A 14,260-nucleotide genomic window follows, 5' to 3' on the forward strand; every position below is an offset into this window, starting at 1 on the left:
TTTTCTCTGTGTCTAATTTTACCTCTGCCTGGATATAAGGAAGAAACTTAGTTCTGTTTCCCTTATTGGAACATAGCCATCAAAGTACCTTTGAGTAATAAAGCCAACACACCTATTCTCCATTCCCTATGTATCTGAAAAGGCAGACAGCTTTCTGAAGAACACAGTGTCTGGAACAGATTTGCTCATTTAAGCTGTAGGCCTTCACTAGCAATTAAACTATCTCCATTGTCCTCTTTGCAATATATTTTTTTGTTATATTTTCTTCCATAGTATACATTTCTGACTGATCTGCTATCCCAAAGAATGAAAATACAGCTAATGAATGCATCCTTTTTTAGTATTATTCGGTGTGTAGAAGTCTTTTTTTTTTTTTTTTAGGTTCATCATAACTGTACAATAAATGACTCAGCCCTGAAAAAGAAGGGAACAATGAACTGACAAAATTATTATTAAATATACAAGGTAACTCACCTCTAGCAATCCAGTGCAAACAATAATATAAAAAAATTCAAACCATCTGATGGTGTTCTATGCCTACATATTCTGTACCAATAAAACTATTTGCTTCCCATTGTTCATATTCCACAACAGAATCCCATATATCCTATATAGAACTAGAAAGGATCCTCAACAGTCATCTGAGTTTCAGTGATGAATATCAGATCTATTCAAGTCATCAAGCATATTACTGTTTTCTTTTGAAAAATTAAGGAATTTTGTGTATTGTCTTTAGAGTTCATTCTCTCAAGTACTAAAATCCACACACTTGTTTTTAAAACTCGCATGTTAGCTATAGGTTTGTTAAATTCATAGGTTAGCTGTAGCCTTGTCACACAGGTTCTAAAATCACTGTTCTATAAACTGTAGAAAATCATGTAGAACTACCAAACATGGAAAATGTTCTCTAACAGTTCCTTAAAAGGAATTCACACTTAAAAAGATTCACATTTCTAAAATAAAAAAAAAATTTAAAAACCCAACTGAACCCAGCATCTTTCACTCATCTGTATGTGCTATTTACCCCCTTTCTTCATCACCTTTTTGGAATGAAGACAGAATAATTACATAAAAATTGAGGAATTCCAAAGCTGAAAGTTTCTCAACCCTACACTTGACTTCTGAAGAAATGAGAAAACCATGACTATAAAGAGTAGAATAAAAAGAACCTAGCAAAGCAAGGAAGCTTTTCTTCATAATCTAAACAGGTCAACTAGCCATCTGGGGACTGATTATTTTTAACTCCAGCAGACCAGAATTTCATCAAAATATATGAACCAGAACAGACTGTGGAAGGATAGGTCACCTTCTTGGACTGTTCTCAAAAAGGAAAGGGAATGAAAAAAAAATTTCTAAAGGCATTCAGGAGGTTCTCTTGCACACTGCCTTTTTGGTCGCTCCAGGGAGGATATATTTTGTTTCATCCACTAGAACATGTTGTTTTAATGACTCTGTCTCTCCTGAGTAAAAATCTGTTCATTTGCACACAACTACTCCACTTGACACCCTAATCTCTCATTTGTGACTTTTAACAAAATGACTTTGCAATGGGGTTTTTCTAACAAAATGACAGCTATTCTACTAGCGTTAAGATGCAAAGTCAACCTGTAAACTGTCTTAGTAAGTAATTCAATTTTCTATTTCACAGATTTCAAGCCAAAATTGGCCAGAACAAACAGCAATGAAAGTGTACCCTTCACATTCTGATGAAGCAAGACACACTGGCAAGAGAGAAAAGTGATAGTCCACATCTTGTTTCACCAGTCTAAAGAATTGTCTTCATAAAAAAAAAAAAAACATGAAAACACTGTTTTTTTGAGAGGTACCTTCCAACACCAAATCATGTATAATCAAACTAACTTAATAATAAAATAAACTTGTATTAATAAAGTTGTAGAATAAGTTTGGAGAGTTAATTCTTCCTATAGTTCTGGGAACTTACAAAGGGAGCAAATAAGAAAACCAACCAAAAATGTCTAGAAAGCACAAAAAGATGTCCATGTAGGTAGTTTGCTTTCCTCAGGCTTGCAGGCAGTCTGGACCAGTCACAGTTAGCAGTCCAATCCAGTATTTTTATTCACATAGTATGTGCTGTCCCATTAGAAGCAAAGTTAGTAGGAACACTGGCAGTCCTCGTATGCTGTTTTAAAGATCAGTGATGCCTTTTTTTCATCTTTCCTAGGCTGTTATTCTATTCGTTAAGTGTAATTTTATTCTCTTTTCCTTCCTCTCTTGCAGGTCCAAGACATGATTTCACCAGTACTTCTACTCCCCATGTGTAGGTTCCTGAATGCCTTTTCAGCACCTTACTAGTGCTTACTAATAATAACCTTCCAAAAAGTATCTTTCCATAAATGCAGCCCTGAAGTATGCCCTCACATAACCACTCAAGCTTATCTTATAGGTCTAAAACTTCTTTCTATCACCCCAGATACAAGTAGTCCTCATAAGACTACTGCTTGACAAACAGCCAAACAGATTAAAAACAGGTACATGGATGTGAGGCTTTCTCTTCCAGCTCTTCCCAAGCAAAGACACCAGCAGGGAAGCTCACAGACAGGAAGATGAAGCTTTAGATCCAAAAATTCTGTAAGACTTAGCTGCAATAGCACTAAAATCTGATTAACTCCAGCAGCTACCATAACTGAACCTGAGAGAAATCATGAACCCTCAACATCTCTAAGAATTTTAAAATGTAAGAGGTTGATGAAGAGATTCGTAAACACTAAGCTACTTCTGCGATTTAGTAAGAGATCTCTTCTGATACTCTGATACTTAGAGTGAGGAAACTCTCCCACATGCCCAGTTTTGTTGTCTTTAATAACATAAAATTATCAATAAGGCAACTGTAGCTTTATGCCACTGCAGAAAGAAAAACACATTTTATTCATTCTTACTTGCATCAAACACAAGACTTATTCAAACGTATTCCATACACTGGCAATTAGGTTTGCAAAAACTTTGGCTAGGACATATTACTACAGTGATTCATCAAACTACAATAGCCTAGTCAAAAACTACATTGTCACTTCTTGTCTTCTTTTGTTAATACAGAAGCTGAAATGATCTTGCAAGATAAATACTGAAGAATTTTTCTACAAAACACTCACTGTCTCAAGGCAAAAAGTTTTAGTGTTTTCACTCTCCCTTACACATACACCTCACACTCCACACCCACGCTCCCCATCCACTGTAGCCACATACAGCCCTGATTTCTGAACCACTATTTTCTTTTGGCCTCAGCACTTACTGGATCTTCTCTCCCTAAACGGCAATGAAATCAATGTATTTTGCTGTCTTGTCAAGAACAACAACTATTTGAAAGAAGGAGCTATATGGCTCATCAGAAGCATATTAAAAAAGAAGCAGCTGAAAAGTCACATAATAAAACAGTGTCAGATACAATGCTGAAAGCCTTCCCAAGTTTGCAGCTCAAGCACTAACAAGGGAGCACAACTGCAGAGACATACTTAGCTCTCTTGGACATGCATGGGGAAAAATACCTAAAAGCTTTTTTAAAAAAAGCTTTACAGCAAACATCGGTCTCACATGCAGAATAAAACATAAAAAAAACCCAAAAGGGCAATTCCCTAAATTCACATCATCTGCTTTGTATGGGACACACTGCCTCACAAAAAAGACAAACAAAGGTGGAAGGGTCATAAAAATTCAATAGTGCCCTCAGAAATTATTGTATAGTCATAAAATATGACCTGATATTTTGTGTTGAATAAGAGCTGATGACAAAAGACTATGACTAGTCTACAACAAAGCTTAGACAAAGGTCTTTACACCATAGTTGTCATGCATGTAGAACCTAACTGGTACACATATTTTACGTGTTCTTACCTACACTCACCTCTCTAATGGTGCCTGCATTTCCCACAGGAGGCTGAACACAGCCTTGTTAAGCAAGAACTACTGGTCTTCTGAAGTTAATACTTTAAAAGCCATATTTAAGAGCTAAGAACTTGCTAAAGAGAGTTGTCTTTAAAAATGCCATTTCCCAAACCCACACTGTTCCACAGAAGCACGCTGACCCTCCCAGTTATTCTTAATCATAAATTGGCACAGTCAGTTACAACTGACAAGAATTCAGTTCACAATTTCTGCATCAAAGTCTTAACACCCGAACTTAGCTTCTTCTCTAAAATGGTGGAAGCCACTTTGCAACTGAGAATAAATTCACCATGACTTAGGAGGCACTGAACTTGCTGTTCAAGAGCCTTTGGAGGTGAGCTTCATGTTTCTTAAGTCAGTGTAGCCCTGAGGTGTTATGCACCAAGTCGAACAGGAGACCATACCTTGAAGTGAGCCAATAGCCCAACAGAAATACCACAGTGATCATATAATAAGACTGAATTTTCTGTGTTTGTATCAACAATGTGGAAGATGTTACTCTGTTCTTTCCTCTTTTTAAATTGTATTATCTTGCAATCTTAATGTTTCTTCCAGTTTTTTATCAATGCGCTAGAGGCAATGTTTGTGACTATATTGTGCTTGCATACAAACTGTATGCACAGCTACACTTTCACACTTCCATCAGACTTTATGTGTAAACTTCTGTCTCCTCTCCATAATGAACTAAATTTTAAGTGACTCAAGACAAACAAGTAGTCTATGCCAACAATGAAATTGTAGACACTATCTTCCCATCAGTGACATATCCTAAAATGAGGATGACAGAGAAAGCTGGAAGAGATGATCAGGAGACGAAAGGCACTTTCATTTTTGCCTTTCTTGTTCAACAGGTCTTTATCATAACTGCAAAAAAGTCTTTGGCTTTTTACCCACTGTCTGGTAAGACTGCCCCAGAAAAGATGCAGTACTTTTTAACTTTAGTATTATTTTGGTCACTATTTCTTTTTTCATAACAAAAATTTGAAAGCAATTAACAAGTATTCCCCTGCTGTCCTTTATGCCTGCTGAAAACACCATTCCCCAAAAGACCTTTTATAAAAGCCCTTTCTCTTTATTGGCAGCTTCTTTTTCCAGGAGGGAATTTTATTATTGTAACATGTTTAAGTCCAAGTGTCCTTGTGAGAGATAGATGTTGGGTTGATTTACTGCTGAAGCTGAATGCAGATCAAAAGTTATCTTGCAACACTGTGCTTGTTAGTGAAATGACAGTGCACTAAGAAATGAAGACTCAGAATGAAACTTAATTTTACACAAACAATCTCTTTCTCTTTTTATTTGGGATGTTATGAGAATAGAAACATATGTTCCACTATAAGAAGGCACTGCCCTTTTATTCATACAGTAACTGGTTATGTCTATATTGTTTAGATCCCTGAACTGTCCTCACTATAATACTAATAACAGAGCCATGTATGCACTGCATATAAGAAAGAGAAAATGCAACATCACATTCTTGTATTACTTTTAACATTCATGTGCTTTTCAGCGTATGTCTAGTCACTAATAAAATTAGAACTTGTGCCACTTTAATGTCCAATACTTTTTTACATGGATGACATTACAACATTAGGAACTTGGAAGTAATTTTTTTAGTAAATTAGGCTGGGTTCAGGCTAGGGACAAAAGATATATGGTAACTCTTGAATCCATATGCAAAGAACGTAATCCATACATCAGAAATCTCCATATATGGAGTGATCCTCTTTCTCCGATTGTTTGGGATGTCTATGACTTCCCAGTCTGCTCATGAAATCAAAAAAGGTCACTAATACAATGACCCACTGAGTTCTTTTTGGAACACTCTGGAACCGCCTTAGTCGATTTGTCTTAGCAAGAAAACCAATTCAGCTCTTCTGCATCATGACACACTCTTCTCTCCAACAAAATCAAAAAGGCATAAGCCAACACCTATGTCAATATTGTCAAACTTAGATCTTCATACATGCTGAGATGACTGGGGACTTCTCAGTCAATCATGTTTTCCTTTCGATCAGAATCAGTGTAAAAAAGTAGTGCTGATGTCTCCTAAATCAGACGTGATATTTAAGGGATGATCCTGCATTCCATTTCATCAGCTAATGCCAGTGCATTTGTTCAGAAGTCAATAAACTTCAACTCATCTTGTTTTTCGCCTTTTCTGCATTCCATATTCCTATGCACATTCCTCTTGTCATGACAAGTAGCCTTCACGGACCTTTCCAAATGGCTCTTAGGTGACAAAGTATGTTTCAGCATAAACATTACCCAAAACCTTTTCAGAATCAGACTTCTCATCTATGCCTGAAGCATTAGGAAGGCACTAAAACATATTTCCTTGATACCATTTGTCTCCCTGCAGATTTTTGCTGTGTTTTAAGCACACTATTGACTGCATTAAATAACCTCATAATCACATTTAAAGGCTTAGTGATCTAGAGCCACCAATGCACTAAAATATATGGTAACAAATGCAGTCAGCATTATCCATACCATATGCTTGTAAATGTTATTCTGCAGGGAACCAATTAAAACTATGGAAAATTTGGAACACAGACATATGGAACAAAACAAAGCAACTTATCTTGTCATCATGGTGCTTGCTCAGTACATTGATTAGAGAATGGTGATATTATAGGACAAACAAACACCACTTTAATTAAAGTGTGCTGAAAGGCAATATGCAGTAGCAATCTAAACCCTCATTCTTGCTCTGCTGATGTTAGTTTTCCTTCTAATGAGATAGATCAGGTAAAACACACTCCTATAAAAACAAAAAAAAATCTACAATCATTCCTATTGAAGAAATTGAACACTAGTCCTAATTGATTGAAAAATTTCCTCTTAATATTCAGTGAGAAAAGGGTAGGAAACTGAAACTGTTTGGGTTTCAGGGAAAACACTTAAAATACCACTAAGGCTATAAGTTTTTTTCAGGAAAAAGAAAAGTTTGAGCATGGACTTATTTCTTATATGTCTTTGAAAACATGGGGCATCAGGGAAAACACTGAACCTAATCCTTATATTCATCCAGTGCAATTGACAATGGAAAAATAGCAAAAGAACGGAAAGAAATAACAATCACTTTGAAAAATATCCTCCAGAGGAAGCAAAAAGTTATCATGAGGTGGAATCATAACTATCTCCTACACCTGGTGCAAGTGGGAAAGAACTATAGGCAGGAATACACTCAAATCTCCATTTCCCATTCCTTCTTGCACTTCAGAGTTCAGCACTGCAATAACTGAAATCTCACAGGGCACCACAGTGCCCACTAAAAAGATTCCCTGAAAAAATAAGAACCTAGAGGTTACATAGTTTGCATAAGATTCCTGCATTACTATTCCTGTGTGTGTCAATGACACCTTGAACAGGCATACAGATGATGACACCATAAACAATATTTACAGTGACAATTATCACTGCCCTTCTGAACCACAGCCTCATTTCACATTGTTTTGTCTTAACATAGGACCTAAGCCATGTTTTAAATGTAACACACTAGGATAATTGGTACAGGAAAAAAAGGAATGACTGTTACATTGATCATAACAGTAATGTTCCAGCAGAGTGAAGGCCTATCAAGAACCACAATACAACAAACACATCTTTCTCATATAGGGCTATAGTCAGATTGCCACTGTAGTTACCCAAAAAAAAGCCCACCTCTGCTGGAGATGAGAATTTCTGTAATAGTAAATAGCATATTGATTACACAGACCCTATCTGGCGTAGCAGCTCAATTTCATCTCATAAAAGATGGAGAATCATAGAAATACAGAGTATATAGTATTAAAGATTACCTTCATGGTAAGGATATCAAATATTGCTTTAAACATACAGAAAATAACAGACAAAATGTAATTTTGTGTAATTACAAAGTAAAAATAAGCACTGCTTATATTGCTACAAAACTAATTAGAGATATGTTATGCCATACATTTCTGATTAAAAATGTGGTAAGTATTAAGAGAATATGAAAACAATGAACACACCTAGAAGACGTTTTTCTGTGTTTAAGATTTGGCTCAATTTCATCCATTTCGATTAAAGTTTTCACAAGTATTATTTCAAGTTTTATTAAGCAGTAGGAAACAGAACATATAAATTGACAAATTCACATATGAAAAGTCAGGCATCTTCTTTAATGATAGCTTTGCTGAATCTCTCAGTTAACATGAAAATGAGCAATCCATCATCCCTGGCAAATCTGCTGCCCTGGCCAATTCCAAAGAAAACAAATACTTTAGAAAAAAATATGGTTAACAACAAACAAAATAAATTACATTAATATTTCAACTTTACCTTTCAACTGACAGATCTACAGTATCCTCTATATTTATATTTAACACACTAATGTGTTTTTCATCTATGGAAAACACTGATAACTGCATCCTCCCTCAAATAGGGCCTTGCTTGATTTTCCTCAACAGTCAAGCCCTCCTTGGTTTTCAGCTGAAAAGCATACTGTTAGGAAAAGCAGCATCCATTGTATTAGTTATTCTGTAGTTAAGAACAAAGAGTTCAAAGGTAAGGAGAGTCAAGTAAGCTAGCAAAGAACAATCTGCTGCTTCTTAGGATACTACCTTACTTCCACCAAATCATGGTGCTCTAAACTTGCTTAAAGTGATTCTGAAGGTAAAACAATCCCAGAGCACATATCACTCCTAGATGACCTCTTGTACACAGATCCTTGTCCTTAGATCTCTGGGAGCGGGGAGAAAAAAATCCCAACCAAGCAACAGCAAAAAAAAAAGCACCAAAAAGCCCCTAGCCCTGATTATATAAAAAGGACCTATGCAAGTGAAAATATCTGATGCACAAGACTGATCGTAGCAGTCACTGTTATCTGCTGGTAAACTGGGAACACTGTTAAGGCATTTAGAATTTGATTGTATTTGATTGTCACCTACCTTGGTGAGTAGCAACAAAACATACTCCATGACGTGGAAGTTTAGTATATGCCAATAAGACAATTCCTGTATTTCCAGCTATAAGAATGCTGTGATCATAAGCTAAAATTCCTCTGTATTCTCAAGGTGTTCAAGGTGCTAAAAATACAGTTTCACTACCCTCAGAGGTACCAACGAGTACCCAGTTAAACACTTGTCAGAACAGGAACAGTGGTAACATTAGAAACTGGTGATGACTTCACAGCTTTGTACTGTAAAGTTCTCTGTTCTCAACTGACATTCTTCAGCTTATTGTTTCTGCTTAGTTAATTGCATAAGACTCAGAAGATCACAGGACCCTTACACAGCATTTTATGTAATATAAGCATTTTGCACTGAAAGAGCAAGAGGAATAACTGTGTAGCTTGCTTTCCCTTATATGGGAAGCATGTGCTGGCCTTTCACTGCTGTCAAAAGGATATCTGCTCAGCATTATTGGAATTAGGAGAGTCTTAAAAATAAACATGGCATAATTCTTTCCTTTCATTACCAACTAAGTAGAACAATACTTTTCTTCAGGATCAGTCGAAGAGAATAAGATGTAATGCCAACACATTTATACACAGTCATATTTGAACATTTAATCTCTGGCTCTAGACGAAGTTCATACATATAAATAAGTATCAAAATACATTTGCCACTTCTGCATTTAAAAAGCACATCAGGTCTTCAAAGAACATACTAACTTAAAGGATATTTGAGATACTCCACTATGTGATTACTCAAACATTAGGAAACTGTAACCAGTTAGTATAAATTTAATAAGAGGAGCAACCCACAGAGACTTTGTGATTTGAGCCATCTACTACAAGCACAGCCATATAAGAAAAGCAACTTTTGAGAATGTCTACTTACAAAGACAGACTGTTATGGCTGTCAGAGGAGGTCCATGCCCACTTGCTGAAGTCACATGAATATTGCTTTCTTGTGACTTTAAAACTAGCCATACAAATAAATTGTAATGATTTTCACCAGTTTGGAGAAACAGGTGCTAACAATTATGGCAGTTGTTGTGACAATTAACTTAAAAGTTTAATTTGTATTTCATTTTCTTTAAGAGGTACATTAGAAATCTAGATAGAAACATATACTTACTTTACCAAGAGTATGACATAAAACAACCCGGCTTACTATGCAGGGTACATTCTGAAGCATTTAAGTTGTGCAACATGCTTAAGTTAACATTATCAACAAAAACTGCAGTTTTTACTATGCTGACATGTAGTTTGTAAAATAAATTAATCTGATACAAAGTGATACAGTGTTAGGTGTGCTTAACAATAAGAGGAAACAACTTAAAATGCTATTTATGCACAACATAGAGAAAGTTTGTAACAGTTGATGAAATCTACACCTAACTGCTTTGAGAATTGGAATGGAATTCTTTGAGAATTCCATTGGAACTGCTTTGAGAATTGGAATGGAATTCTCTTTTCAGAACTGTTCCAGCATAAAAAAAGGACAACAATCAGAGAACGTAGTAGAAAATATTTAAATGACAAAATCTCTTAATTAATGCATAACTCCTCAGAAAAAATTACAATCACGTTTGGGAGCCTGAATATTTTGCAAATAGCAGGACACAGAGAACATATCATCCCTGTCTAAGCATTTCCTTCATTTATCATGGCCAAATAATACCAATAACATCACATTCAGTATCTAAAAACTAAACTAGCACAGACTCATCACAAGCAAAGGCAAAGAGGGAAAAGAAAGAAAGAGAAAAAGCAAGAATTTCAGAAATTGTGTCAAAAGCAAACATAGCAGCATGGTATCATTCCCAGATAAAAAACATTATTACTGTCAGATACAAAAATACCTTTTTTAATGTTATGCAAGTGCAATTGATTCTCCAAACACCACAGATCTGATATTAATGCCAATTACCGCTCAAGTTGAACCTCAAATTAAAGTTGCAGAAAGACCATGAAGCTTAGCAGCTTTCTGGAAGAGTCTACATCACAGTAAGGGCCAAGACAAGAACACCACTTCCCCACCCCATATTACCATAACTGCCACAAGAAGGAAAAGGCAAGTCATAGTTGTAGAAGACTCCCTGCTGACGGGAACAGAGGGTCAAATATGTCAAGCAGATCCTACTCACAAGGATGTCTGCTGCCCCCCACAAGCCCTGGGTAGGCATACTGCTAGGAAATTCCCCAGTCTGGCAAGGCCATCAGACTACTGCCCCTGACTGCGGTTCCATGTGGGAGGTGACAAAGCTGCAGTGCATAGCCAAAGTGTGATTAGAAGAGATTTCAGGGTCTTGGGACGGCTAGTGAGGGAATATGGGGCCGAGGAGATTTTTCCCTCCCTCCTTACAGGTGATGACATTGGAAAGAATAGATAGGTCCAGTCTATTAGAACCATCTAATAGATGGTTCTGCAGCTGGTGTCACTATAATAACTTTAGGGTTTTTTGATAGTGGGATGGCCTAAATGGCAGCAGGTTTTACAGGTATCAGGTAGGAGCTACCTTTCTCAAAGGGGGAGGAGGGTCTTTGCTCAGGAGCTTGCAGGGCTCATTGACAGGTCTTTAAACTGGATGTGAAGGCAGAGTGGAATAAGATCAGACCTGCCTATGACAAGCTGCGGGAGAACACAAAATGGTTGGAGGGATGGCATGCTGGTATGGGCCCTCCACCTTCTACCCTGGGGCATGCTGGGCATGCTGTGGCAGAGCTGAAGTCCTCTGGAGATGAGCAAGAGGCTCCTGAGGTAGCAAGTCCAAGGAAGGAAACTTCCGCAGAACACCTTAAAGAAAATAAGGGGTGTTCCACTAAGAAAGTGATGCAGTCAACATCCCAGCTGAAGTGCCTCTATACAAATGCCTGAAGCCCGGGCAAAAAACAGGAGGAGCTGGAAGCTACCTTGCCACTAGAAAGCTGTGATCTGGTTGCCATCACCGGAACTTAGTGGGATGAATCCCATGACTGGAGTGTGGCTATCGGTGGCTACAGGCTGTTCAGAAGGGACAGACTGGGAAGGAGGGGTGGAGGCACTGTCCTCTATATCAGGAAATGGATAGTGTGGAGAGCTGTCTCTGAAGAGTAGCCACCATCAGGTTGAAAGCTTGTGGGTCAGAATAAAAGACTGAGGCAGCAAAAGGAACCTTGTGGTTGGTGTATCCTACAGGCCACCTGATAGAGGAAAGAGTACCAATGAAGCCTTCCTCCTCCACCTACAGGAGGCTTCATGCCCACAAACTCTCATTCCACTGGAGGATTTCAACCACCCTGACATATGCTGGAAAAGTAGCATGACAAGCTGTAGGCAATCCAGAAGACTCCTAGAGTGCATTAAAGATAACTTCCTAACCCAGCTAACAGACACTCCCCACCCAAGGGGATGCAGTACTGGATCTGATGATCACCAATACAAGTGAGCTCATCAGTGATGTCAAGAATGGAAGCAGCGTGGACTGCAGTGATCACTCACTGGTAGACTTAAAGGTCCTGAGAGGTATCAGACAGGTGAGGAGTATAGTCAGGACCCTAAATTTGAGGAAAGCAGACTTCCTGAGTAGCTTGAAGGAGCTACTCAGTAGGACCGCTGGTATACGGTCCTCAGGGACAAGGGAGCAGAACAGCGCTGGCAAATACTTAAGGAAGCTTTCCATAAAGCACAAGAGCACTCAGTCCCCCGATGCAGAAGATCAGGCAGGAAAGGGAAGAGACCGGCGTGGCTGAGTCGAGAGCTGCTGGTTAAACCAATGGATGTGATCTATCTGTTCTTCTGTAAAGCCTTTGCCACAGCCTCCCACAACATCCTTCTCTTGAAACTGGAGAGAGATGGATTGGATGGGTGGATGGTAGGATGGATAAGAAACTGATTGGGTGGTCATGTTCAAAGAGTAGCGGTCAATGGCTCTATATCCAGATGGAGACCTGTGACAAGTGGTGTACCTCAGGAGTCCATACTGGGACTGCTGCTGTTTAATATCTTCACCAAATATACAGACAGTGATGTGTACAACCTCAACAAGTTTGCAGGTGACACCAATCTGAGTGGTGCAGTTGCCACACCAGAAGGACAGGATGTCATCCAGAGGGACCTGGACAGGCTGGAGAAGCGGGCCTGTGAGAACCTCATGAGGTTCAACAAGACCAAGTGCAAGGTCCTACACCTGGGTCGGGGCACAGTTTCAATACAGGATGGGAGACGATGTGATGGAGAGCTGCCCTGTGGAGAAGGACTTGGGGGTGCTGGTCAATGAGAAGCTAGACATGATCCAGCAATGTGCCCTCACAGCCCAGAAGGCCAACCATATCCTGGGCTGCATCAAAAGAAGCGTGGCCAGCAGGTTGAGGGAGGTCATTCTGCCCCTCTATTCCTTCCCTCCGGAGTATTGTGTCCAGTGCTGCAATCCTCAACATAAGAAGTATATGGAACCGTTGCAACAGGTCCAGAAGAGGGCTGCAAAGGTGATCAGGGGGCTGGAGCACCTCCCGTATGAGGAAAGGCTGAGATAGTTGGGGTTGTTCAGTAGGATAGACTGTCCGCATATCCCCCTTTTTTAATATCCTTGAATATCACACTGATGTTCTGTATCTTTCTTTTTCTCAAATCAAATTTGAATATTTGGCACTAAAATGAGACTTGTTGATTCTTTTCTCCAGGGACACTTCAAAATATGCACTTACGAGAGATACATTTTTAAGAGAAAGGGACTAGGCAGCTTTAGTATTAGGTGCTGGAAGACAGACACCCTGTAAAAATTAAAAATAGCATTGTGTCTCAGTGTGGCCTTCTTCAGAACAAACAGAAAAAACTTTCTTCTCGCAGACCATACAGCAGCAGAAGCTACAAGCACCAAAGAGTAGAATAGAAGGTAGGGAACCCCATCTCTCTGTGGCTAGAAACAGACCACTATTTCCAACTGACATTTGGTTCCCTTACCTTACATCACTCTCTGGCCTCCCAGTACAACTATTGTATCAAACCTATATAGGTGTTTTCAAAAAGGCTTGCCAGGAAAAAGACCTAGTTACTAAAGCTCCACGGGCTTGAGCTATTTCAAGCTTCATGCATGTTGATTCGCATTAATTAGATGCCCTCAGAAATATTTGCAATTATGTAAAGCTGGGCCCTTGAAATTAATGTCTAACAACAGTTAACTAAAAATGGCAGACAGAGAATGTAAGCACAGGGAAAGGAGGAAGTATTCAAGACTCAATTCAAGTTTTCAAGTTTATTTAGGTTCTTGAGACCACCAGGACCCAAATATCTTCAATAAATACCTTTCATACTATCATTCTACTTACCACTTTTCCCTCTCTCTCTCTTTTTCTTTTGTCATTTTCGCTCCCTGGCCTTGACTGTGTTTCACCCACCAACCACTTCAAACAACGTTCCATGATTTCCAGCACAATACTTAGAAGTGTCAAACCATAATCTTGTTCAAAACA

General features: G+C 38.5%; 1 protein-coding gene across 5 annotated transcripts in view; it reads right to left on the reverse strand.

The window, feature by feature from the left end:
• Positions 1-14,260, reverse strand: part of PRUNE2 (prune homolog 2 with BCH domain) — a 131,080-nt gene that overhangs the window by 102,576 nt on the left and 14,244 nt on the right. The gene's annotated exons all lie outside the window — the stretch shown is intronic.

This window comes from Cuculus canorus, chromosome Z (genome assembly GCF_017976375.1).
Source record: "Cuculus canorus isolate bCucCan1 chromosome Z, bCucCan1.pri, whole genome shotgun sequence".
Taxonomy (NCBI): Eukaryota; Metazoa; Chordata; class Aves; order Cuculiformes; family Cuculidae; genus Cuculus; species Cuculus canorus.